This window comes from Ambystoma mexicanum, chromosome 5p (genome assembly GCF_040938575.1).
Source record: "Ambystoma mexicanum isolate Mex_15411 chromosome 5p, UKY_AmexF1_1, whole genome shotgun sequence".
Classification (NCBI taxonomy): Eukaryota; Metazoa; Chordata; class Amphibia; order Caudata; family Ambystomatidae; genus Ambystoma; species Ambystoma mexicanum.
In genome coordinates, this window is record NC_090930.1 from 1,040,215,941 (window position 1) to 1,040,243,418 (window position 27,478).

Sequence of the window (27,478 nt, forward strand, 5' to 3'; positions counted from 1 at the left end):
CCCTTGCATTTGTCCTTTTTTAACTCTCCTCCCAATTGTGATCTGGTAACCAAAGTTGAATTTTTTCAAGTTGGGTTGTAAGGGAATTTAGCTTTTTTTGTTTTCCTTTATTTTATTTATGTATTCAAGATAGCAGTGTTGTAGTACTAGCTAGTTAGGTCATGTTGTGTGATGTCATGTTTCATTATGTCGTTTCACATTAGTGCCAAATGTCAAAGGCTTTGAAGTACCCATAAAGTTGCAGGTAGCACTCCACAAAATACCAAAATAAATTAATAATCGCACATGGCATTCGGTTCAGGAAAAGGACCACTACGCCTGAAGTAGGCCTTCAAATGGAAGATTGTAAGCAGACTCCACCCATGTTGGACTGAAGAGCGTCATGATGGTCTTTATTAACAGGACAAGGTGTAATAAAATGGCTACTGTTCTGCAGGTGTTCATGGAGGATTAAGGATAACTGCCTACTCCGCCACAAAGTACTACTCAACCAGCAGTGATCCCAATCATAAAGGTGAACCAGGCACAGCCCAAAAGGCATACCACCTTTGCCTCTTTTAGAAGTGCAGGCCGAGGACAGGCCTGTCTTCAAGATCAAGAGGACTGTGAGCTAATGATGAAAACAGTAGCAACCCAAACAGGTTTAGTAAAATCGTTCCAAAATAAAAGCTTGTCCAATCAAGGTTATATAATGAAATATCAACATTAATTAAGCAGTCAATGCACACAACTAATTCAAAACACTCCAGGCCCACCCCTGCAAACAACACAGAGGATGCACTGTTTGAGGGCACTCTTGATTGATAAGCAGGGGTGTTCAGGCAAAAGATTGCAGCTTATGGCAATGTTCAAGGATATGTCTTTTAGGAAAAAGGATAAAGAGCAGTGGCTTACAAGTCACTGTGGTCCCAATATTTGGACCGGAGGACAGGGCATCACCCTTCACAGTAGCTCTGAAATCTTGTCTGCTCCTACACAGCTTCCTGAGGCGGTGATTCAGCATTTGGCTGGTGAGTGCGTCGACTTGGTTCAACACGAGGCGCGGTCCAAGCAGTAAAGTCATGTGACATGAAGCAGCTTAGGATACGCAGGCATTGTCTGGGTCAGGGCAAGCTGGTCCTTGCCTTCTAGGTTGCTGGGAGGCCCAATCTAGGGACTCCAGTGACAAGGTGAGTCCTTAGTTCTGCACCTACAAGGGTACCTTCAGTGAGCATGATCCTGGTTCCAGTGCACATTCAGCAGAGAGGCCTTGGTCCAGCGGCAGTGCCAGCTCTACTGTTCTGACTGTTCCCTGGTGATGGTTAGGGAGCAGAGCCCTAGATGTGTTTCTCTTCACCTCTTCACCTCTGTGGCACAGGACTGTGTGTTGAGTGGGCATTTATAGATTTTGGGACAGCATTGCCCGCTCAGGCCCTACTCGATCTACACCTCTGCTTCACAACCTCTTCCTCAGAGGTGCAGGAATCCAGAACTTCAATTTAAAACAATGCAATACTTCCTCACTTTCTGAGAGTTGGTACCCTTTCTCCTTCAGAGGTGCCAGGTTTAAAACCACCAATGGTTGGAAGCGGGAGGAATTCAGCATTAAGCGCAACACAACAGAAATAATGACAATAATGTCCTCCATGTACCAGTAACACTTTCTCTAACAATCTCTCCATTACAGTTGCAGGGACTATGGACACCAATTTGTAAAATGCGGCAGTGCTTCACTTTCTTGAGCGTGTTATACCTCTCGCTCAGAGGTATTGGGAATATGGTCATCAATTTACCACTGAATAGGTATGGAGAACAAAGAAGAAGGTTGCACTGCGGGGAGCATGAATGGTAGCGTAACAGCTCCGAGCAGCATGTAGAATAAGGTAACGTCGAGTGAGACAAACGAGTACCCTTTTGAGTGGTTTATACAGACAACCCAAAACTGATTACCCATAAAAAGGACATTATAAAGAAAATCTATCATGAATAGAATAAGTGTACTATGGAAAACATTCATGTACATGTACAGGTACATCCAATATTCTGTGGCTGCAAGCCCCGAGGGCCACCAATATGGCCTTTGGAATAGTCTGAACGTTGCATGAGCAATTTGCAGGAAATTAAAGTTCTCTCATAAAGAAAGTTACAATTCTCCTGTGCTCGAGGGATCAACCTGTAAACGGTTATTTCTTGGCATGTGCTTTGGATGCCAGGCATGAACCTAAACTAGGAAGGAGAAACTTTGTGAGGAACCCCTCTGTGGATTAAGCAGTATTCTGGGACCCAGGACAAAGAATAGTTCACCTCCAAACGTCTGCACAGTTGACTGAAGCCAATGGCAGTGTGGCGGGGCAGAAGAAGGATCCGGAATCACGTTGGACATTTTTAACTTGTTTATTTAAATAAGATGAGACATGTCTAACTCGCCCTATTGCTATGGGAATGTTCCCTACCTAAACAAACTAAGGGTGCTTGCTGGTCATCAAAAGTCAAAAGAAAAATGTCCTCAGTTCAAAACCTACTTCTATCTGACCCTAGCACAAAAACTAATGACTGAAGATTGCCAAAATCTATATCTTCTGGCACCTTCCCTTTAGCCGCATGTCTTGGAGTTTTCTTTCAGGGTTTTTTCACTTGCAACAAGTCTGATTTTGCCACAAAAAGTTAGTAGAAACTACTGATCCTGGGTCCCAGTGTCTCTTTCATGGGTTTCTGTAGTTCATGCTGGATATTCATATGTCGGCTATCCCAGAGTGTGCAAGGTCTATCAATGTCCTTCTTTCTGTCTTTCTGGATGTAGTCTTTTTACATTCCTTCCTCTGTATATTAGTCCTTCAGACTCTTTATACTTGATGCTCTTTCCGTTAGGGTTTCGTACACCCTTAACAATGGTATGACACCACCAGTCCTGGGCCCTGTCTACTGGGTTCCCCTTTCGTTGTCTTTAATTTCTGAGATGTATACTTGAAATTAACTCAGAGTGGGTTTCATAGCCTATCAGTAATGGCTTCCATGGTTCCTCCCAAATTATACTAGGTAACTTTCTTGGTCTTTCTCCATATACACATAGTGTTTTCTCAATGATCTACAGTCCTCTTTGCAGTTCATTTGAATTAATGTATGGGGTCCTGTGGCCTCCCTCTTATGTGTTTCACCCTGGTACCCTTACTTCTGGTGGGTGGATTTTCAAGGCTTTGGCGTCGGCACGGTTTGCTTTCCTTGACTCTCTGTCTCCTCTTCATCAACTCCACCACGGACTCGCTCTCGCCATCCTGTGGTGTCGATGTGCTTGGTATATGATTGCTCATGTGAGGTTTTCTTCCTGCTGTCCTCTCTGGTTTCTGGGTTGTTGATCAGACTCCAAGCCCACCATGTCTTTTCAGTGGCCATGCCACCATGTAGGACCTTCTCCAGTATTCTCCAGTATTCCGTCCTGACAGCTGTTTCCCCACTGTCCGTTGCATCGATCTCCAGTGTCTTCGTATGGCGTTGCTTCCTTTGCCGGCTCCACACTGCTCCAACCCTCCAAGGCGTCACTACGTCAGAGGGCAACATTCACCCAAGGGCATCTTGGCACTAGCAACCAACGGGTAGAGAAATAGCCAGAAAAAGGGGCCCAAAAATGTAAATAGATAGGTCTTCAAAGACTGCCTATATAGCAGGTGGTTCTCCATAGCACACAGTGTCAAGGGAAGATAATTCCAAAGCTTTGCGCCACTATAGAAAATGCACAGCCACCAATGCGGGAATATTTAACCTGGGGCATTGGGACCAAACCAGCCTCAACCGAGCGCAAAGCCCTGAAAGGGATGTAAGAGGGTTACCTTGCCAATGGCTCTCTCTCTTCTTGATCGCTCATCCCTGTTACATACAAGTTCACATTCGAAGGGGCATTCCGTTTTCCCTCAAATGTCATATTGGATCCAGAAGTACCTGAAGCTAAACAAAAGGAGGGCACGCTACTTGTGATTGAAGGCTATCCCATATAAGCAGATAGTGCTGTTTGCATAGGGCGTTCCTTGTGGGAATTAGAGTCCTTGTCCCCTAGAGGAGTGTCACTCCGAGTGAGATCCCGCTTGCCCAGACCCCTGGGGGGGGGTCTTGCAGAGCATGCTCACCACCCTAGTCTCAGAGGGTGTGGATCCGCCCTGAGGAGAAGGGGAGAATACTTTTGATTCGTCACAGCAGCCTTCACATTCTTTGCGGTTTGGTCCGTAGCACGGGAAAGCAATTCTTTGCTATTTGCTAGAGAGTTGTATATCCACCAGCCTTGCGATCATCCTCTTACTCTTGAGAAGAGCTCTCTAAGGAGCTCTAGATATCTGTAAGCAGTAAGGGGTCAGAAATATGACGAAAGCAAGATTGCAGTGTTGTGGTATTGCACGGTCCACATCTGCAGCAAGAATTAGCGGCCCTCTACACACGACCCTTGCTCTTGTTGCTGCTCGGACAGGACCCTTGATTAGACTTTGACTCACTGGAGTCCCGCTAGTTATTACTGGCTGCGGGTATGAGTTATACTGCTCTCTGTGTCCACGGGTATGCTGCCATCTTGCAGAAACTGATGTTAATGACCCGCCCCATTCAAGTGGGTGCACCATAAAAAGTGGGAGATTTCCATTGGCCTGTAGCACTGCATGTGGTGTTGGAGGAGTATGTTTTTGTACACAGGACATTGTGGGTTTCAGGACCATTGAAGATACCAGGGCAGATTTCTGGGATGCACAACCAGGCTTTGGCCCTAGTGCTGACCCAACATCAGATAAACTGCATTCTTTCCTCAATGGGCACAAATCCCAGAGGGCCTCACAAGGCACAACACCTGTGCAAATTAGAGTGATTCTCAGCATAACAACCAACATTTTAAGGTGAAACTAGAACATGTGATGTTCCTATTTTAGGGGGAATGGTCTGGGAGGATGTGGGAAAAGAGTACTGGGAAAGAAGGATTGAAGGAAATTGGGAAAAGTGAGAAAGAGAAAATGTTAGCTGTCTGTAGGGGCCATTAGCTTGAGTAGGGAGAAGAGAGCATGTTGTGTCTTGTTACTACATTTCATGCCTAATCATGTCTTTTAATGTTTTTAGGGAGGTTTAGCCTTGATATGTCATATTATGATTTTGTGTTATTCCTTGATACGTCTGATTAGACTATACAGTGCAATGTGAGCCTCTGTCAAGCTACGTCCTGTCACACAATGAGGGGTCATTACGAGTTTGGCGGCAATACGGCCGTAATTAACATTACCATTGTGGTGTCTGGTGGAATCATTGCTGTATTACACAACCTGTCGGAAGAGTGCAAACACCATTGACAGAAGGGTAATTCTGCCTGTAATTACTGCCAAAACAGGCATCTCCGATGGTAAATCTGCCACCATTCGTTAGAATTACCGTTACCGCCGTGCAATCGGCACTAACTCCGCCAGCAGTAATTCCGTCATCGTACTAGCGTCATTGTTGTAATGGGAAGCACGGCGGCGGCGACCATCTTGAAAAATCAATCCAATCTCAATCCACCACTTCCTGTAGCCATCCACAGCAAGAGGATACAGGAACCATGTCCCAGGACAGCCAAAGCCAAGGTGCCAGAACACAGGCTCAGAAAGCCCAAGTTCAGTGAGAGGGATTTGGAGGTCCGCACGGATTAAGTGGTGGTGGCAAATGAAGACAAACTGTATGGCAGCCGCCACAGGAAAACCTCAGGCCAGCGCACCTCAGCCATCTTCGCATCCATCTCCCAGAAAGTGTCAGCTGTGGGAACAGTCCCCCAGGATGGGGAGGACTGTTGAAAGAGGTGAAATGACCTCAAGGCCAGGGTGCGCAGCCTCCTGTCATAACACAGGCAGGTCACTGGCCACTGGAGGCGGCACCACAGAACGCCTTGTCCTCACCCTGTGGGAGGAGAAGACAAGCTCCTCCCTGGACATGAAGGGAATCAAGGTATTTGGTGGAGGTGAGGCCGGAGCCAGCAGGCAGGAACAATCTGGTGAGTCTGATCACCTCACATTCTGCTGACCATGCACTGGGTGTGAGGGTGCGCAGTAAATCAATATTCCCAGTGCGCTGCTAGGGCCAATGCTGTCACTGCATGCAGCAGTAGGTGGGCAACTGAACATGTAACCATGTGCACCTGCAGGGCTGGCTTCAGGGCCAGGGTGCAACATCTGCTCCCATAGGCCACCCTGCTACGGCAGCTCTAGGGAATCATTCAAGGGCTCCCGCAAGCTTGCGTGGTGGGTGAATGCACCCCATTGAAAGGAAATGTGCCCTGTTTTCTTGATGGCACTGGGAATTCCAACACGGGAGCAGGACGCATGCCATTACAATAGGTTGCTGATGCTGGACCAGCATGGGGCAGCTGAAGTGTTGTACTCCCCATTTCAGCATGGGAAAGGGAAGTCAAACACTGAAATGGAGCACCAATGCTAGGTGCACAGTCAACCTCCCTCTGCTGACCCTGGTGGGGGGGCACACAAATCACTGATACATCGCCCCGGACGGCATCACAGCTATGTCCAGCCCTGTGCAGCACCCATGTGTGATGAGAAGGCCAAGTGCCATAGTGGACCCCCACACCAAGCCCACATCATGGAATGGCCACCTTGGCAGCACGAGGGGAAAAGTGCACCCGTCAACCCTCAGCAGCCACTACACCCACTTGCTGTGGTCATAGGCAATGGCCTACAAATAGCTGTGCACTACAATCCACGTGTAGGATGTCCCATCCACCATGTATCATATGTGACTAGCAAGCCAACGTATCAGTATGCATATGGACCGAGAGCATCTCATTATTCACCCAACAGGGTCACAGCCAACTCGGGAGGATGAGGAGGGGGAAGCGCCATCAGCCTCCCATGGCCGGGCCTCCAGGTCCACACCATTGGCCACCACTCCAGCACCGGCCAGCGATGGGAAGGGCAGGCAAAGGGGATGGCAAGCGACTCCAGGATCCAGCTGCACCACACCTGCCAGAGCAAGCACTGTACCCATTGCCAGTGATGGGGACACGGCACTGGGACTGCACCCCAGGCACCTGTGAATGGATTTCCAGTTGCATCCAAGCTCTTGTGGAAGCAGAAACCCAGCCACCTACCTTTGACAATCAAGTGAAAAAAACACCAAGCTCTGATTAAGCCAACCGCTTCAGAGAGAAAGTGCAATGAAATCTAAAATGAGGGCCTGAGCATTTATCTACACAGCGACCCATGCAACTACAGCCCAGAGACAGGAGGCTAGGAGTAAGGGAGTCAGAGAGGACTGGATCAAAGACGAGTGTGGTCAGGTCTTGGGACGCCAGATCCAATTGGGTGAAGACATGAGAATTATGAAAAGGGAACAAGACAAGGCAGAAGGGAAGAAGCTATGGGGACTTGGAGGATGTGAGACAAAGGTAGCAGCTGTGTACACTTAAGTGATAACGCTGTCTGCCCGTCCTGAATTCCCATAAGAAATCATTGTAGGATGCGCCCACTCCCGCAGTTAGCCTGGAGGGGAAAGTGCCAACAGAGTGCTGTGATTAAAAGGCACTATGAATTTCGTTGGGCTGGACCGAGGTGGGAGACTGTACCAGAGGCACCAGGTTGTTGGAGGGATGTTGAGATTCGGGCACCAAAGTGGAGTGTCAGCAGAGAATCCAGGTGGTAGTGTTGCCCGAGGAGTAAGGGACGCCGCTGACAGCACCACGAGAGCTGTAAAGATGTGGCCAATGTCTGGCGAATGTCTGGTGTTTCAAGAAGACCCTAATGTGGCAAGCCACTGAAAAACATGGAAACAAGCGAGTGGACAAGGGCAAGTTGGAAACTTGTGTTATTGGTTTATGAGCTGGTTTATGAGCTGGTTTATGGTTTATGAGCTGGTTTATGAGCTGCCTGATGCTTCATTTTGGCAAATACAATTAATTAGAAAGTGTAAAAACAGCAAAAACATTAGATGCTGGTAATTGAAATGCAAGTACCAAGTGCCCAGTCATAGAAGAGGTGTTTTGATGCTGCAATGAAATCAGTCCTTGCAGTCAAGTGCCCCATATAGGTATGAACAAAATTAAAAATCAGATATTGCATGTTGGGAGATGAAGATCCGAAATGTTCACAAGAGTTTCTGCATCAGCCAAAGCCACATCCTAACACAATACATCCCTTGGAAAATGAAATAAAATATGTGTAAATAGACATTACAACAAGTTGGGTGAACCTATGTTGCTGGTGTGCCACACTGTTTTTATTGCATATCTAGAACAATGCAAACAACTGTAAATACATTGCAATGTTTTAAAAAAGAAATTTAAAAAATCTTGTAAAGGACTGCAAATACTCTAATAATCTGACCAAAGAAGCGTGCCAAGTATTAAAGCAAGCATAGTTTCCTGCAGCCCTCACAGGAAGGATATGCTGTGGGTGCAAAGTTAGCTCTAGCACAAGAGTGAATGGGGTCAAAGAGGGTCTATATAACACAACCAAACTAACTGAGAGGAATGAAAGCGAAGCAGAGTAAGAAGTTCTGCCAAGGACTGGATCAGAACCCGAACCTTCTGATCAGAAGACTCGCTGCCACCACTGCAAACCCCTTCAACCGCTACCCGCGGCCCTTCACGGCGAAGAACCTGCAAAACCAGCCCTAACGTGACAAGTCCACACAGACCAAGAAGAATCCTTACCCATGACTACACACTCAACCCGAGAAGATGGAGTAATGAGGTTCAAGCCTCGGTATCCAAAAATCACAGCTGATGGATAAAATCTATCAGCAAGAAGAAGACAGACAGTTAGAGGAATCTAGGCTCTGAGGAAAAACACAGGGGCAAAGAAAACCAAGAATCAGAGAGGCTTAACAATTGTAGACGCACTAAGAGGAATACAAACCTGGGTTTATCCCTCTCCTGAATGAAGAAAGGAACACTCTTCTGACCATGCTGCACTTTTGTGGTTAGTAAAACACACTGTTCATTAAATGTCAAGAAATTACTGCACGCAGCATAACATGGTGTCACAGACATACTCGGGGACAAGGTTCAAAAACACAACTGCAAGATAATTAGGCGGACTAGTCTGCCCCCCAGCTCCCCATCGCCAAGCTACTTCTCGCGTTACTGATCAAACGTTCCCGTGGGCAGACAGAAGACATGCCTGGCAGGACAAATAAAAGTGATGCAAATTTTGGCAGCTGTGGGATTTTGGGAGCATGATGGAGAAGGAAGCAACATTGTATGACAAGACAGGAGGCTCACATTATGCTATTTCTTTCTTTATTTACTGCCATGTCAGCACTTTAAAACTTTCAACTTTAATACTGAACATTTCTGTTTTTTAGAAACAAAGTTTAGAAAACAAAATGCAGAAGTTTAAAGATCCTCTAGTCCATAGTCTTATTCGATCAATCTGCATCAGGGAACTACAATCCCCATGAGTCTTAGGTCTGAGGTAGTCCTGACCTTTCCCCTCTGCCCCTATCCGAGGGCAGCCCTCTCCATAAGAACCCCTCTGACCAGGTCCTTTCCTCTTTCTTTCTGCTGCCAACAGATAAGTGACATGATTTATTTTTCTTCTGTAGAAGAGATAGATGAACTCCATATCACCTGTATATGGATATTAATTGCTTGGATATTTGTTGTAATACACTTAGTAATGCTTATTGCTCATTTTCAACGGCTCGCGCAGGAAGATGAAACGCATTTACAATGATTTTGTAGTCGCCTCAGAACGCGCGCGTGTTCGTACAATGGTGCTTATCATTAGGGCAGCGCGAGCACAGCGAGTTTCCCGCACATCGCGGGTAAGAAGAGTGTTGTGAGCGAGCTGGGGCTGGAGTCGTGTGCATATTTAGCCCGCGTTAGACTACCACGCCCCGCTCTCTCTCTCTCCATATTTCAGCGCTGGCGAACACGGCGGCCGTTAGGACCCAGGGGAGATGGAATCTTCCACAGTTCCCAGCGTCTCCTGGAAATCCAGCTTCCGCGCGCATTGCGCACGAACAGAGAACGAAGGAAGTTGGTTTGATAGAGCTCCAGTCAGAATTTTGAAAAAAAGACAAGGGAAGCTGCTTTCACACACACGCTGCTAGCAATATACAGCACGTTTTAAGAAGTGTGCAGAAGCATTTCCAACTGCTGACTTCCTCACTGATGGCTCAGCCAACACCAAGGACATGGCTACATTTGGCACCCCCACTAATACTCCTTCCTCTTCCCCAGAATGGAGCCAAGAAGAGTGGGTAGAAGACCCTTCCCAACAAGATTCTGACTTATCATTAAGTACTTGGAGATTCCTTGATTCAAGCTGTCTCACAAGGGGTGCAACCTATTACGAAAAGGCTGGAGACTCTAGAAATGATTATGGCTAAACAGCAGAAACAGCTTACAGCCAGGAAAAGACGGGCTAGCAGCCCTGAGGAAGGAACGTCGGCAGGACACCCCCAGAAAGGGGTTGAAAAGAAGGGGTGTAAAGTAGCCCTGAAGAGCAAGCACTCTTTGAACCCCACCGGGTATCGATGAAAGGGTTAACACTGTTCCCCAACTGGAAGGCGACCCTGTCGCCAGGCTTAAAGAAGCCTTCCTGGCAAAGAAAAAAGAAAGTCAGGACACACCCCCTGCCCCAGGGGTGTACAATCTAGGGGACGAAGACGAGGGCTATTCGCCCGAGGATGAAGGGGGTGAGGAGGAAGATTACATCGATAAAGATGTTGAAGGCCCCCACGGTATCGACGATAGAACAGACATGTTCGATCCAGAGGCCATTCGGCACCCCAAGTCATCGGATTGGGAGCCGTCACCCAGAGTGGCAGCATACATGGCCCAGCACATTAGAAAACCCCTAGAAAGGGAAGTAAGGTCACGCATGAGGTCGGAGTGCCCCAGACCAGAGCTGGCGAATAAGCTTGCAGATACTTCAGACCTAAACCCCAAGATGGTCACCTTTGTGACCAAAGCAGCTCATGATATAAGGAAAGGAGTAGACAGTGCCTGTAGGGGGTGTCAAGACAAGCTCCTAGACATCTCAGGGCCCCTAGCCAAGATCATGGATCTGGCAGAGAAATCAAAAGATACCGGTATCCCAGTAGACGTGACAGTCTTAGGTAACTGGGCGCAATGAGCAGTATGCCTCCTAGGCAACGCCAACTGTGCCATCTCTTCAGAAAGAAGAAGAGGAGTCCTGTTAAAAATAGATAACAAATTGAGTGATCTCGCCAGCTACGAGGCAGGTGAAGGCGCCAAAGGAATGTTGTTCGGCGAAACGTTCGCTAAAGAAATGTCTCAATTCGTGGGCACATATACTGCTCTAGAGAGAGCACAGAGTTCCATCAGGAAGATCTTCCCCGGGCGAGTCTTTGCCAGGACCGGACGACATAGGGGCCGCTCGTCCGGACGCTGTACCTTCCAGCAAAGACCCCAAGGTCAACGATCAAATTACTGGGAGTCTAGACAGATTTCCAAGAGGGCGAAGAGGAAGAGGATCGCACCCGGCAACCGGGGCAGTCAGCGCGTGAGTACTGCAAGCTTGCGTGTGGGAGGGAGAACGCTCCACTACCTGAACGAATGGCAAGCCTTATCAAGCGATGCTTGGGTATTGCAAGCAGTAGTGGGGCTGTGTTTAGAGTTTATAGGAACACCCGTGCAGACAGCAGAACCTCGCCCCATACACATGACGCAAGCGGAAGCAGCGCTCCTGCACTGCGAGCTCACAAAGTTAGAAAGCAAAGGCACGATAGAGCGCGAGTACCAACAGGTTCCCGGTTTCCTCAGCACCATGTTCCTAGTTCACAGAGGGGACAAAATAAGGGCCGTAATAAATTTGAAAGATCTAAACGAATGGGTGGTATACAACCATTTCAAGATGGAAGGGATTCATCTGCTTCGAGATCTGTTGCGTACCGGAGATTAGCTGGCCCGCCTAGATCTCAAAGACGCATACTACTGGCGGGCTCTTTCGCAGTTCGCGCCTTTACGAAAGAGAGAGTAAAGTGCTGCGTCCTGCTCAAGATGGACAATATCTCTGCAGTAAGGTATATAAACAAATTGGGCGGAACAAGATCCAAAATACTGGCAGAATTAGCGAAGAGCTTCTGGCATTACTGTCTCCAGCACAGAATATCCGTATCAGTGGAGTATTTGCCAGGGACTCTGAACGAAGTGGCAGACTGGAATTCACGTTATCTTGTGGACTCCAGCGATTGGAAGCTTCACCCCCTAGTCTTCCAACAATTGCAGGAACTCTGGGGGCCCCTCCACATAGATCTGTTTGTATCCAGACTGAACGCTCAGATGCCAGTATACTTCAGCTGGAGGATAGACCCGGATGCAGCGGGCACGGACGCCTTCCTGCAGTCATGGACAGGAGCAGTGCATTATGCCTTCCCGCCATTCATTATGATAACGAGAGCGCTAGCGAAAATTCACAGGGATCACGCGGAGCTTGTGATAGTCCTACCCTTGTGGAAGGCTCAGCCCTGGTTTCCAGTAGTGATGGAACTTTCTACGGATTTTCCGGGGATAGTTCCCATTCTGCCGGACCTTCTTCTCGACCCATCAGGGCAAGCTCACCCACTCATAGCAGCCGGCACGGTGCAATTGATAGCCTGCAGAGTTTCAGGAAAAGATGGGAATTGCCAGGAATTTCACAGCTCGCTGCAGAGTGCATCAGAGATTCCTGGGCGCCTTCCACCCTTCGGAGCTATGGTGCGGCTTGGAACGGTTGGGCTACCTGGTGTTCGGACCACGGTGTGGATCCCGTTTCAGCCCCTGTAGAAGAGGTTCTCAATTTCTTAGCTTTTAAATTTCAAGTAGGCGGCGCCTCCAGAACAGTGGGAGTCTATGGGTCCGCTATCTCAGCGGGTCACGAAAAAGTGGAAGGTAACATGGTGGGAGAACACCCAGCGGTCGTGAGATTGCTAAGAGGGATGAAGTTTAAGAAGCCACCGGAACCCAAGTACAAAGTGTTATGGGATGTGAGAGACGTATTTTGTCTTTTCCTCAGATGGCCAGATAACGAAAATGTATCCCAATCTCAGCTATCAGGAAAGCTAGCTATGCTGCTCTGCCTTACTTCCTGTAGGAGAGTTTCTGATGTCAAAGCGCTTGAAGTCGATAGGAAAATATTCTATCCAGACGGGGTATCATTTACCATTTCCAAGAGAACAAAGACAGATTCGAGAGTAATAGACTACCCATACTTCACAAGTAATAAGAAGCTTTGCGTTGCACAGTGTGTTAAAGATTATGAAAAAGCAACAGCGCATCTTAGACCGCGAGGGGTGTCACAGCTGCTTATAGCGCACAGGAAGCCTTATCATGCTGTAGCATCTGCGACCATTGCTAGATGGGTGAGAGAGATTATGCAATGGGCTGGAATTGATTTGTCACTTTTTGGGGCGCACTCTGCTAGGGGAGCAATGGCTTCCAAAGCTTTTGCGACAGGGGTGTCTCTTCAGGACATTATGAAATCAGCAGATTGGTCTTCCGAATCAACCTTTAAGACATTCTATTTTAAGCCTGTTTCTGAGATTACGAATATGGTGGTACCAAGCGTTGAACAAGCATAATGCGAGCCTCCTGTCTTGTCATAGAATAAAGATTGCCCACGCTAATAGCTCAGGAAGTCTTCATTCTATTAAAGACAAGGAGGCGAGCATTATATCCCACCCAGAATGGCAAGGTTATTGTCTGCATTGCTATATTTGTTATGAGGTAACTCCTTTCCTCATTCCCACCCTCATGATTTGCTCTCCATTATTTACAGGAGAAGAGCAAAAGACGGCCGGATGAAACACTACTCAACAGTGTAAGGAAACCTGTTCAAGTTGGTCATGTTGGACCGCAAGAGTTCTCAGTTTCAAGGAACAATTCTCTGTTCAATGATAATGGACGGTTTGGTTTGCAAGAATGAAGTTGTTCAAGTGGACAGACATAAAGAAAGAGGAAAGGACCTGGTCAGAGGGGTTCTTATGGAGAGGGCTGCCCTCGGATTGGGGCAGAGGGGAAAGGTCAGGACTACCTCAGACCTAAGACTCATGGGGATTGTAGTTCCCTGATGCAGATTGATCGAATGGACTAGAGGATCTTTAAACTTCTGCATTTTGTTTTCTAAACTTTGTTTCTAAAAAACAGAAATGTTCAGTATTAAAGTTGAACGTTTTAAAGTGCTGACATGGCAGTAAATAAAGAAAGAAATAGCATAATGCTCGCCTCCTTGTCTTTAATAGAATGAAGACTTCCTGAGCTATTAGCGTGGGCAATCTTTATTGTGCCTTATTTCAGAACTATTACCGGTGGTGCATACCAAACCATTGCCTAGTGGCAAATGCGGCTGTAATGGGACTCCAAGTGACCGTGCTGGCAGTGTTTAAACAAAACACACAGGTGAACATTGCCTGCAGCTCCATAGAAAATACAGTTCACAACAAAAAAAGTAGCGTCTGTGCTGCAAAAAAGTACTGTCTATGGTGGTAAAGTACTATCTGTGGTGCAAAAAAGTACCCTCTGTGGTGCCAAAAAACTTCCATCTGTCGTGCAAAATATTGCCAGCCATAATAAACGTACATTTGTGACAACATGTAACAACAGCACCTCACATTGCTGCATTGACAGATGCATATGATGTGTTTCAGTGACAGTTCAGAATTCACCTCACATTGGGTGGTAATTACCACCACTGTAAGGTGTCCTATTGCAGCGCTTGCCTGCTGAAATGAAATTGCCACCAGCCGGCCGGATTTTTCAGTCAGTGGAATTCTGACCGGCTGCACTTGATGGCACTTTAACTTACAATACATTATTTGCAAGTGATTAGCGATTGCCACCTGCTCCTTAGCAGGGAAAATGTGCAAGTAAAAGTAATTTCGCATTTTAAATGCCTATATATCAGTAGCAGGCAAGCACACATCACTTGCCATCATTCCAAAGACTACCCAAATCACAAGGCTCATGACAAAAGCTAGGCTAAGGTGGCGATAAGGACTGAAGACTGGTAAAGTGTGGTGATGAACTAAGTTACGAGCAAGTAACCTGCAGGGACGTCATTTGGGGGTCACCAGAGGTCGCAAGTGCGAACTCTGTGGTCTCCCTTGCGACCTCTAAAAAAAAAAGAAATGTTTTTTTATTTTTTTGTTTTTTGTAATGCAAGCTCCTGGGCTGTGGCCAGCACCATGTGGCTCTTTCATTCTGGAGTGGCTGGCTTTCTTGTTCAGGGCCCTTAAAAAATGAAGAAAAATAAGAACAAGAGTGCCACAATTCCAACACTTTCAGCACTGACCCTAAATAAGAAAGAATAGGAATGCCAAAAAATCTGTCTTTCTGGAATTCTATACAATAATTGCTAGACTCATTAAAGGTTTATTTCATGCACACTTCAGGGGGTGAGTCACTAATTTAGTCTGTTCTTAAACGCCTCAACTCAGCCTTTCATGCTTCCGAGGTCGATAAATGGATACCAACACAGGTTGGGTGATATTGGGTGTATATTTCTTCTATGTAAAGCGTTTAAGCGTAAGTGCTATATAATAGCACATCATTATCGTTTGGTCAAGGACGTCTGCTTGCATTCACAGTAATTTGGTAATATGGGCCTTTACACACTGATCTTAACGATACATATGGCGATCCATTCTTGTATGAAATGTACATCACATTATAGTGATATCGTAACCATATTTTTCGTAGTGTACAATGCTATGTGATGCCACTTCCTGTTTTGTCAGCGGGTGAAAGGTCGTGTTCCATTGCTTCCCGTGATATCACTTCAGGTTGGGGTCAAATGACATCACTTCCTGTGATGTCTTCAGGGGTCAAGGGTCGTGTGATGTCACTTCCGCTACCCCTGGCATTTTGGTGAAATTACGTTCCTGGTAACCTGTTCCTACCACTTCCAAATGTGCTCTATTTCCAACTCATATGGTTTGTAAATACATTGCCATAGTGAAGCCAGACTGGGGTGCACCAAGCTGCACAGGCTGATCAGAGTGTTGTCCAAGCTCCTCGGTTCCACTGGCAACATCAACCTAGGGTCCTAGGCCCAGAGGCGGAGTCAGGGGGAAGAGGGGGCAGTCCCCCATCAATCCCTCCTGGAGCCCAGTGCGCCCCCCAGACTCCTGCTGGCACCCAATTATCCGCCTGCCTGCCCCTCCCCCTGGACACCAAAAGCTGCCTGAGCCACTGCCTAGGCCTCAGGATGCACACGGTGCTATTTTGAGACTGCATGAACTGATCCCAGGCTACCGGGGTAGCCTTGCAGCTCTCAATCATGGGAAGCTTTCTGCTGCTGAAAGCAGAAGCGATCGCCTTTGATCCTATGGAATGAGGTGTGTTTTCATCTGGAATCGTCTCTCCAGCCTTCTCATAATAAAGGATGCACGATGCATAACCCACCCTGAAATTGATTTTGGCGCTGTCTCTTCATGCATTTTTGCCCGAAAGCAACAAACGTGTCTTGATTTTCTGTGTCTCGGCCGTACCAGTGTAATGCCCAACAGTTAGTATTGCAGTCACTCTTTAGGGCAGCAGAGTACAGAAAACTGGACGAGAATCTGGAGGGGTCCAACCGAATTACCGAACAAACTGGCTTTAAAATAATGTGGTTGTTTGTTTTTAAAAAGTCCATAGACCGTAGAAAAGAAACGATCGCAGACAAAACTTTGGAACTCACTCCCCAAGGAACGACGAACAACAGAAGAACACTAAAATTGATATGATATGGCATTTATAACGCGCCTACACACAAATGTTGCAAGGCGTGACGAGGCAAGGGAGGGGGAACAGAGGGAAGACAGATGCAGCGATCTTACTGAGATCGTGCAAGTGCAGGGGAGGTCGGGAGGGGAGAAGTGCAGGGTGAAAGGGGCAGGGGGCAGTGCAGTACATAGATAACAATAAATAAATAAATAAATAAATGAAATAAAGACAATAAATAAATACAAATTCTGAAAATTACTAAAAAACCTGTCTCTTTAACTCGCCCACAGGAAGCACTACTGAGGGAAAAAAAAAAAAATAACCGCAAAAATAGGAAAGGAATCAGAAAACGTATAAAAAACCAAAAAAAAACGAGCTGGACTGGCCCAAAGAAAGGAAAGCATAATGTCAACAAAACGCAAAATAAGGGGAGGGTGCGTGTGATCCCGGATCCGGCGCCGGGCCCCGGGCGGTGGCGGCGCCGGGTTCCTGTGCCTTCCGGAGACAGCGTTGGAGGACGGCCAACATCAGGGAGAGCCCAGGAGCTAAGGCCCCCTGCAACGCACCGCACCTCGGATGACGCGGATCAGCCCCCTTGCTCTCCCGAGGCGGTGACCCCCACAAGCACACCACGGAGAGCCCCCACGGTTCGAACGGGCCACGGACGTCCAGCAGAGGGGAGCGGAGCAGTCCCCCCCACCTGGGAGGCCCCTAGAGACACAGTAGCAGCGCCCATCCAGAGGGTAGTTGAGGAGACAGCACCCGCTCGCTTCAAGGCACAGCAGGTGGAGGCCCCTGGGCCAAATCCCAGGGCGTGTGCCCGCCTGGCGGCGGAGGGCATTAGGAGGAGGCAGCGGATTGGGCAATCCCGAGGCGGCGACCCCCACAAACACACCGCGGAGAGCCCCCACGGCTTGAAAGGGCCATGGACGCCCTGCAGAGGGGAGCGGAGCAGACCCCCCCCGCCCGGGAGACCCCCAGAGACGCAGCAGCAGTTCCCATCCTGAGGGCAAGTGAGGGGACAGCACCCGCCCGCTTCAAGGTATAGCAGGTGGAGGCCCCTGGGCCATAGGGCGTGTGCCCACCTGACAGCAGAGGGCATTTGGAGGAGGCAGCAGACTGGCAATGGCGGCTCCTCCGCCCTGAAGAGCACCGCCGGCATCGACTTGCGACCCAGGTGAGAGGCCCCCGTCCCGAGTTAGCGGGGCGAGTGCCCGCCTGGAGATCCCTTCCCCCTTAGAGGAGCGACCATCACCCACAAGCTCCACCCGAGATACTTCCAACTGGGTGGCCACAGGGCGGCGAGGGCCCCCTCACGGGACCCCCGACCCACAGTGATCTCCGCGGAGGGGCACCGTAAGACCCTATGACCTGGCAGGAGACCCTGCAAACATTCCGCTATAAAGAAACGGAGAGCGACACCAGTGACCCTAATCACACCAAAGTCATGGCCCACCCTGAGGCCTCAGGACAACCCGCAATGACGATGGAGAGGGGCTTTGCCTCCATCCTTCAGGAAATTAGGGAAATGAGATCCGACATTGCCCAGAAGTTCGAGAAGATGGATCAGAGGGTGGATAAAATCGAGGACAGACTTCTACAAGTGGAAACTAACCAGTTGTCCTTAACAGCCCAGGAAGTTCAATTTGGCATGCGGCTAGCGGCCCTGGAAAAAAGGGATGAGGAAAGAGCCAGGCAAATGGACGACTATGAAAACAGGGAAAGGCGGAACAACCTTAGATTTTTCGGGATCCCGGAAACAGAGGGCGAGACGGAGAGAGATTTGATCTGAGTGGTGAGGGACATTATCACCCTCCTGTTTGCAGAGGAAATGACAACAGAACTCACGTTCGATCGGGTGCACAGAGCCGGGGGAAGGGCGGGGAGCCCCAGATCGGTCCTGGTCCGGTTCCACTACTATACGGAAAAAGCTAAAGTCCTGGAGGAGGCGAGGAAGGTGGGTGTGATTACCTGCAACAACGCCCAAATCACCATTTTTCAAGACCTCTCCGCCTACACCTTAGCCAAGCGAAGGATGTGCCGCCCCCTAACACAACAACTGAAGGAGAAGGGAGTGCGTTACACATGGGGGTACCCCTTCTCCCTGGCTTTTGAATATTCGGACCAACGCACAATGTTGGTAACGGAGGAGGATATAAATCCAAGACTATGTGGGAGAGCCCGCCCCCCGGAGGGGACTGGTAGGCCCTGAAGCACTCAGCAGGCGCACCCCCGGCCAGTCAAGCGCCAGAAGGAGGAAAACCGGCTCGAGGAAGTTTAAAAAATTGAACACTCCGCCGACGCCAATGGAGGAAGAGCATATCGACTCGGACGGTTGACGACAGGGGTTTCCCGGTCAGCAGTGGCGTGGAAAAGGATGATTCTAAAGACGCTCTGAATACTGCACCCCCTTGAACAGCAAGTATAAGGGGGGCAACGACTGGGGCACAACTAGGGGCGGGAAGGGTAATGATATTCAGAGGTTCCGGTCGAGGAGGTGTGGTTGGAGTTCAGGGCCAAGGGAGAGGAAGCCCTTAAGGGCGACAGGAAAAGTCCTGTCCACCCAAAGATCGGATCCTGAAGACCGGGGGGTCGAGTCAATTCTGGGATCCCCTTGAAAAGCAAGCAAGTGGGGTTAGTCCAAGGGGGCCAAGATGGGGGGGAGCTCACGAAAGTGGGCTTTGCTACCAAATGCCTGGCCGCAGGGAACAGGCTGGTCGTCCGGCCAAAACGCCGGAAATGGCGGAACTACATGGCTGGACGCTGGGGAGGGGGGTGGAGGTTTGAGAACCAGTTGGGTTTTTTTTGTTTGGGAACAAGTTGGGGGGACAGTTGGGGAAATGTTCTAAAAGTGTCCAAACGAGGAAACAAGGGAGACAGGGTGAGAGCAATGATGTGACGATGCTGACCAAAGGAGAAAGTGATAGAGATTATGGCTGACGTCCTACCGGCCCTGGGAGTGGGTACCCTGAATGTGCAGGGTTTTAACACCCCTAAAGGTCCCTGATATGTAGGGAGTTTAGGAGGGTGAAACTGGACCTGCTCTTCGTGCAGGAAACACACTGGGCGCGGGGGAAAGAGCCCAGAATACGGGGAACAGGAATCGAGGAAGTTTTTCACGCATCCCACAAAGGAAAGAAAAGAGGGGTGGCCATCCTGATTGCTAGGGGGGTAGGCTTCGAGAAGGATACCGTTCTGAAGGACCCCGAGGGCCAATACCTGTTTGTGCGGGGCTCCTTACAGGGATCACCCCTAACCTTGGCGGTAATATATACCCCGAACGAGGGACAGGCCCAATTCTGGGAAGGAGTAGGGGACAGGCTCAAAATGTTTGTGTAGGGCCCCTTGGTGGGAGGGGGTTTCAATATGGTCCTTGATCCATCCAGAGATAGAAAGCGGGTGGGCACGTTAAACCCCAGACCCGAAGACGAAGCCATGGCGCGAAGCTTTCAGAGGGCAAATGAGGGCTTGGGCCTGGTAGATACGATCCCGACCCCCCGAACTCCCCGAACAGGAGTTCCCTCCTTCTCTTTTTATTCTCCCATCCACAACGCGTTCTCTAGGATAGACTACATTCTTATGGATGAGGTCCTCCGTCCCTACGCAGCAGGCTACAGGATAGACCCTGTTTCCTGGTCGGACTACGACCTGGTCAGAATCTCCTTTGCGGGGAGCTCGTATAGAGAACAGAAGGGACGATGGAGATGTAATGATGCCACACTGAGAGATGAGGTCCATGCCCAGGCTATCCTGGATGCCATAACAGAGTTCTTTGAGCTCAATGACAACGGGGAGGTGGGCACCCACACCCTCTAGGATGCCTTCAAGGCGACCGTAAGGGGAGTACTTATACTCGACAGAAAAGGGAAAGGGAGGCCCAGGAGAAAACTCTTAGAGAAAAAATAGCGCGCCTCCAACCGGGGAGCTCCCCGGTACAGACCTTGGAGCGTGACCGGGTGGCCACACTGGAGGATTGCAGGCTCCAACTAAAAAACCTGCTCCTCCACAAAACAGAGAGGAGCCTCCAAATGGTAAAAAAAAATATTATGACAAAGGGGATAAAGCGGTTAGGATCCTGGCTTGGAATCTGAGGGAGGTCCAGAGAAGCAGGAGGGTGAAAGAGGTGAGGGACGCTAGGGGAACCCTGGGCTGCAACACCCCCCACATAGGTGAGGCCTTTCGCCAATATTATAAAACATTGTACGCGTCAGAATATGACGAGGGCGATTCCCAGATTGAGGACTTCCTCAACTCCATACGGATCCCGTCCCTACCGAAGGACATGGCAGAAGGGCTGGAGGGCCCGGTGACTGAGGAGGAGGTGGACAAGGCGATTAGCGGGATGAAGGTGGGGACCTCCCCCGGGGAAGATGGCTTTTCAGTTTATTTTTACAAGAGATTTTGGTCCTCCTTGACCGCATACCTGGCGAGAGTCTTCAACTCCGTGCTGGAGGGGGGTACCCTCCCCGAATCCATGATGGGCGCTATAGTAGCGGTTTTACCCAAGGAAGGGAAAGACCCTAAGGAGTGTGCGTCCTACCGCCCCATTTCATTGATTAACATCGACATCAAGATCTTGGCCAAGGTAGTGGGTAGAAGGATGGAAGGGATTATGCCGAAACTAGTCCATGGGGACCAGGTGGGTTTTATTAGGGGCAGACAAGGGTCGGACAACATCCGCAAAACAATAGATCTGTGACACTTTGCCCAAAGATCGAACCTCGACGCATGTGTCCTATCCCTAGACTCGGAGAAGGCCTTTGATAGAGTCGAGTGGAGATACATGACACTCCTTCTCCAGAGAATGGGCTTTGGGACACACATTCTGAGTTGGGTGGCCGCCCTCTACAGAGCCCCCACCGCAAGGGTCCAGGTGAACGGATCGCTGTCCGAGCCCTTTCCCCTCACCCGAGGGACAAGACAGGGCTGCCCACTTTCCCCCCTAATATATGTCCTCACGATGGAGGCACTGGCCATAGCGATTAGATCTCACCCAGATATTAGGGGTATTAGAAGGGGGGAAGTGGAATTTAAGCTTTCCCTGCTTGCTGACGACATCTGGGCATATCTGGAACCTGGCTCTTCGATCCCCCCCTTCTGAACCTGGTCACCACTTTCGGGCGCTTCTCGGGCCTGAAAATCAACAATGCTAAATCTGTCCTTCTCCCAATGCGACTAGTAGACCCGGTGTTAGACCCCCTAAGTAGGTTTCATGGGATAGCAGTGGGTAAAAAACGCTATAAGATACCTGGGCGTCCTCCTCACCAGGGACCTATCAAAATTGGGATCCTCCAACTATGACCCCATAATGTCCGAGATTGCATCCGATTTGAGGAGGTGGGGTAAGATGATTCTCTCGTGGTACGGTCGGGTGACGTCAGTCAAGATGAATATACTGCCTCGGCTTCTGTACCTCTTCACAGCACTCCCAACCCGTATCCCCGTCCAGACATTTATAGACCTACAAAAGGCGGTCCGGGACTTTGTGTGGCAGGGAAAGACTCCAAGAACCGGGAGGGCCACCCTAACATTCCCGAGGGAGGAGGGGGGATTCGGGCTGCCAGACTTCCATTTGTATTGCTATGCCGCCCAATTACATGTCCTCCTGGAACACATGAAAGAAGGCCTGCGAACGTACTGGTCTTATCTAGAAGATATGGACGTCCATCCTTTAAAGGTCCGTGACCTCCTGTGGGCCCCTCGCAAGTCAATCCCGAAACATGTCATGACCCACCTGACCCTGGGAGTTCTCTGGGACATTTGGAGAGAGGGCACCCGGACAGCACACCTAACCACATGGCCGTCCCCGATGACCTCCCTGTGGGGGCTCCCCCTTGAACTGGACAGCAGGGGGTTCAGGCATTCCCAGCACTGGTCGGACTCGGGACTAGAATGGGAGGCCAGTTGTTCAGGGAGGGTGAATTTCTTAGTTATGAGGACCTCAAGGAAGCTCTGGGAGGTGGAACTCTCTCCATTTTTGAATACATCTGCCTTAAAGGCATCCTCTGTGACCAGTCGTGGGGCCCAAACCTGAGGAGACAACTGACTCCCTTTGAGAAGCTCCTCGACTCGGCAACTTCCAGAAAGGGTGCGGTATCCAGTATGTACGCAATCCTAAACACCTATAAACTTCAGGATAGGAGGAGCTTCCGTAGGTTTTGGAATGACCTGGCAGGGGAAGAGATCTCTGAGGACGCCTGGGCTAGAATTTTCAGGATAGCGTTTCATGGTAATCTATTCATCTCGGACATGGAACACAACTTTAAAATCCTGCAGGGGTGGCATAGAGATCCTGCAAAACTGTCGAAGATGTTTCCGGGGGTGTCACCAAGTTGCCCGAGGGGATGTGGTCAGATAGGATCCAGAGGTCACATGTGGTGGCTATGTCCAAAAGTCCAGACCTATTGGAATTCAGTGAGAGACTGGATTGCGGAGGTAACGGTAGATCACCTACCACATAATCCCCTGACCATGTTGCTAGGTCTCCCCCCGGAGGAAACGGATCTATACCGGTACACGAGGATGTGGGAAACTATGCTGAGAGCGGACAGAGTGGCCCGAGCACAGAAATGGAAAAGCCCAGAAACCCCCTGCAAGGAAGAATGGATGAAAAAAGTGAAGAACATGTTTCTGATGGACAAACTGACTGCCATGGTAAACAATGACTCTAGCTCATTCCTCGCAGACTGGTATGGGGTACAGCAATCATGGGGATGGGATGTTCATTAGCTCCAAGGTTGTGCCTCCTGACTGTGAGGGGCGAGATTGATCCCGAGAGGAATAACACCTAATCAGGGGTCCCATGACCCGGGGGACCGGCGGCACTAAGTCAGCTACTGAATCGGTCACATATCGCATCGACTCAGAAACAAAGGAAATGGAGTGAAAGTTTGGACTCTCCTCAGTTAAAATGGTTGAGTTGGACACGGGGAAAGGGGGGGTGGTGGCGGGGTGGAGGATTGAAGGGGGGGTAAGGGATCGATGTAAGATTCTTGTTTGTTATATTACAAAATGCTAATAAAAACTAAAGTTTTTATTAGCATTTTGTAAACCTTCAACTTTCCTGTAAACACAGAGCTCAACAGCCAAGTAGAACACAAACATAACCCCCCTACCACAGCACAAACCAGAAATCACACTGCAAACGCCCCCTTCCTGTAACCTCACTCAACCCAATACGCTTGGGGCCCGATTCATAGAATATATTGCACGGAATATAGGAATTTTGCACGCCAAACCGCACGCAAAACCCTGTTTGTCAATTCACTGAATCATCAAACATTATTCGTACTTTGCATGGACTTCGCGCAGGTTTGGCATGGTTGTGCGATCGGCCAAGTACCTTGCACAAGAGTCCACACAGAGGGTTGGCGTGGCCGGAGCAGGGACTAGAGTAGGGGGTGGAACATGCAAAATGAGGAAGAACAAGGGAAAAGGTGGGCATTACGAGGGACGGGCCGCAGGCAGTCCATAGCACGCCCACAAATGCGCACGACAAAGTGTATTCATGGATGTGACTGCGCAACATCTCACATGCGAAATGCCCACGTAAAGCCCTCGATCTTTCCGCCACATGAAGGCAGGCGTACAGACACTGGTGCATAGGATTCAAAGCATGGAGGTGAGTTTGCATGTCGGATATAGCGGTGCGTGCACACAAATGGGGTTCCGATCAGACTTAGGGGTGCGCGTATGCAGCATAGCGGCGGGGTGCAGGAACGGTTTACGGGGGTTTGCAAGGACTTTTGACCGAAATATGACATTAGTTATGGGAAACGGTACGCATGTTATCGGGGTGCCAGTTGCAGTTACGGGGAACCCGCCACAGTGTCACTGAGGTGCTGGCATGGTTGCGGGGGACCCCACACAGTTTTCACAAGGTGCGTGTGTGGATGCCTGGGGAGGCCGCAAAGGTAGGCGAATGTGGCTTTTTTGGCTTTGCGTCAGGGTGAGTGAGGGGCGTTCCGGCCGCGATTTGTGGACAGGGCCACTTTGCGGGAACACTTCCATGAATGCGCAGCATGCGCATATTTCCTTTTGCGCGCCGGCTCGGCCAGAGTCTTTCTCGGCACGCAGGCTTTGGGGGATCTATGTGGACTTTTCCGTGAATCGGGCATTAAATCTCCAGCACTACACCACAGACACACAAAACAATCCCATATAGACTGACACCAAAACAACACCTAACCATACCATCTCAAGCAAACCCAACACACAGTGAACAGTTTTTCCAAACTGAATCCATCAACAGCACATTAAAACGCTCTCTTGTGCTATCCCTCTCAATAACATAACATAATGGCTAAAAAGGTTGAATTTTGGTGAACCTTTGGCAGCGGGAATGGTCAAAATATTCAGCCTTAAAAGTTAGGAGTTTCAAAGGACATTTGTCAATGAGTTCAAATTAGACCCTTCAGTGCCCACAACCAGAATTAGAATGCAATTAAAATTTTGCTAGACCTGCAGGTTGAGTAATTTAGTTTAACAAGTCTATCAACTGAATGACTAGGAGCACAACCGTAGTTTCTATAACTTTTAGAGACTTTTGAAAGTAGTGGGGTGCAAGGGAGATAAACCAACCTCGACAACTTAGTTTACCTACTCAACCTAAGAGATTAGTTTACCTACTCAACCTAAGAGAAAGGCACTCGATCGATGGCGATGAATGACAAACATTTTACAACTACTTTTTGTAAAGTGGCATGTCACCATAAGTCCACTTCATGTTTGGCACAATCCTGACACCGAGAGGCCAGCCACACACAGTGAAACATTTATTTGACATTTACTGTAAATGAAGCAAATGTCAAATATAAGTTTCAAACATCCCTGAATTTCATTGCACTCACCAGCAAGGTTGAGAACAATGAAAATGTAACAAGACCTTCATAAAATCTACACGCCTATGTAAGTCAGAGAGTAGATTTTGAGAGCCATATTTTTGCAGTGCCACAGTACAACATGCCAAACCAAAATGCTTGCCAATGTCTTTCTATTTCTTTCTTTTGTTTCCCCAAGAGACGGTAGTCTAGAAAGAACTTGTGGAAATGCTCTTGCCTAAGCACCTTCAACTTTGTGCATTCTACTAGAAGGTGTTCGAGTGTTTGTCGATTTACAAAATCGACAGGTCGCTTTGGTTTTATCACATGATCTGAAGGCCAGTAATGAATTTGTCGGCCATAGGTCGAACCGTAGGCACATAAGGTGAGTCCGATACATTTGGTCAGGGTACTTGACCAAATATCTTGGAATCTGGTTTGAGCTTTTTAAAATAAAATGGCCACTATTGAAGATCTTATATTTATTGCATTCCAGTCGTCACATTCCAATCAGAGAGCCAGCATTTTTGTTTAACTCAGTTAGGATTGTTATCAAAAGGTAGAAAAACTTGGTTATTGCTTTATTTTTTTAAGAGAAAACAATCAAGACCTGGGCGAGAACTGACAAAGAAAGAGAAGCCCTGCAGCACTAGTAAAGAGGTCCGGGGTTACAAGAATTCTCAGCCTGTCCTCATGGTCTAGTCTTTCTTCTAATACTTTACTCCTCTCTTTTCCCTCTTGCATTTCATTTTGCCTCTTATCTCTAAGCCATATCTTATCTTCTTTCTCATGTACTAGCCCCCTTGACCTCTTATCAATTTGTGAAGATTTAGATACTTTGCTCTCCAGCGTACTCCCCTCTATTAAGCTGTTCTTTCTGCTCTATGACTTCAATTTGCATCTTCAATCGGTTCACAGTTCTTCTACATTTTTATCTTTGCTTGATTCCTAAGACAATGCAGCGGAACACAGATTTGAATCCTGATCCTGCACTTAGAAACCACTCGCTGGTATTACGCGTGTTATAAAAGAACAATTACAATCAGCATTTCAAGATTCTACTCCACCTACTCATTGGTATGTCTCCTGTCTCGATATCATTTTTTCATCATTTGATTCTCCTCTAGAAGTCTCACTGCAGCGTGTTCTGTCTTTGGATCATTTTCCACTGTCTGTTACGCTCACCTGGACCCCACAGGGGTGTCGATCGGACCCGGACAGCTGCGGTCTCCGTCAACGTGATGCGTAGTGCAGAGATGACTGTCTGGACTGGCCCGCCTAGTCTTGTCTGCTGGACCCGAAGAAGTATTTTCCTGCAGGTGGAGACAGGGATTAGCCACCTGTGGGTTTTAGTGATGGCCTCCCAACTGTTCTCGCTCTCCCCCACTAATCACCTCCGATATCCCCTTAGTAACCTCACCTTATTTTTGTAAAAGATGTGCTCTCCATCCTGCGTGTCTTGCAGGGGCGCGTAGATACCAGTTACTTCACTGGTTTGAAGGCGTTGGGAGAGTTCCGGTAAGCATTGACTCTGAAGTCCCAGGCGGGATTGGTAAGTATCAAGTTCAAAGAGTTCAATGTGCCCAATGTTCACTCTTGTCCTCTTCCTTCCTTAAGTTGCAACTGAGTTTGTGAGAAGAAGGTCTTGTAGCTGCTGCTGGCGTTCAGGTAAGAGTCTGTGTTACCCAACGCTGTCTGGTAACTATTGCATGCGTTAACGTGTTGTTTTTCTCCCTCTTTACAGATGCGGCATATGAGGATATGGAGAATAATACTGCTGGTGGTAAATCAGGTAGTCTATGGTGGTAAGAGGTATTTGTTGATTCCCTTGGCTCACCTTGTTGTTCTTGTGCCCCTAGGTGCCGGAGTTCGGCGAAGAAATGATGGAGACAGTGCCGGATCGAAAGATGCTGTGAGAACTGGTGAGTATGGTGCCGTGCTGGAGCTGGCGAAGCGACGCGTGCAGGACTGATGTACTTTCCAGGTCGGGAGATGAAATGGATCCAGAATCAGGTGAGGAATT

General features: G+C 48.7%; 1 protein-coding gene and 1 long non-coding RNA gene across 3 annotated transcripts in view; one reads left to right on the forward strand and one right to left on the reverse strand.

The window, feature by feature from the left end:
• Window positions 1-14,148, forward strand: part of LOC138481396 (uncharacterized) — a 97,395-nt gene extending 83,247 nt beyond the window's left edge. The window contains exon 2 of the long non-coding RNA XR_011274239.1: window positions 13,710-14,148. This is a non-coding gene — a long non-coding RNA (uncharacterized lncRNA). The remainder of the gene's footprint in view (window positions 1-13,709) is intronic.
• Window positions 1-27,478, reverse strand: part of GMDS (GDP-mannose 4,6-dehydratase) — a 3,238,640-nt gene that overhangs the window by 1,714,191 nt on the left and 1,496,971 nt on the right. The window lies entirely within an intron of this gene.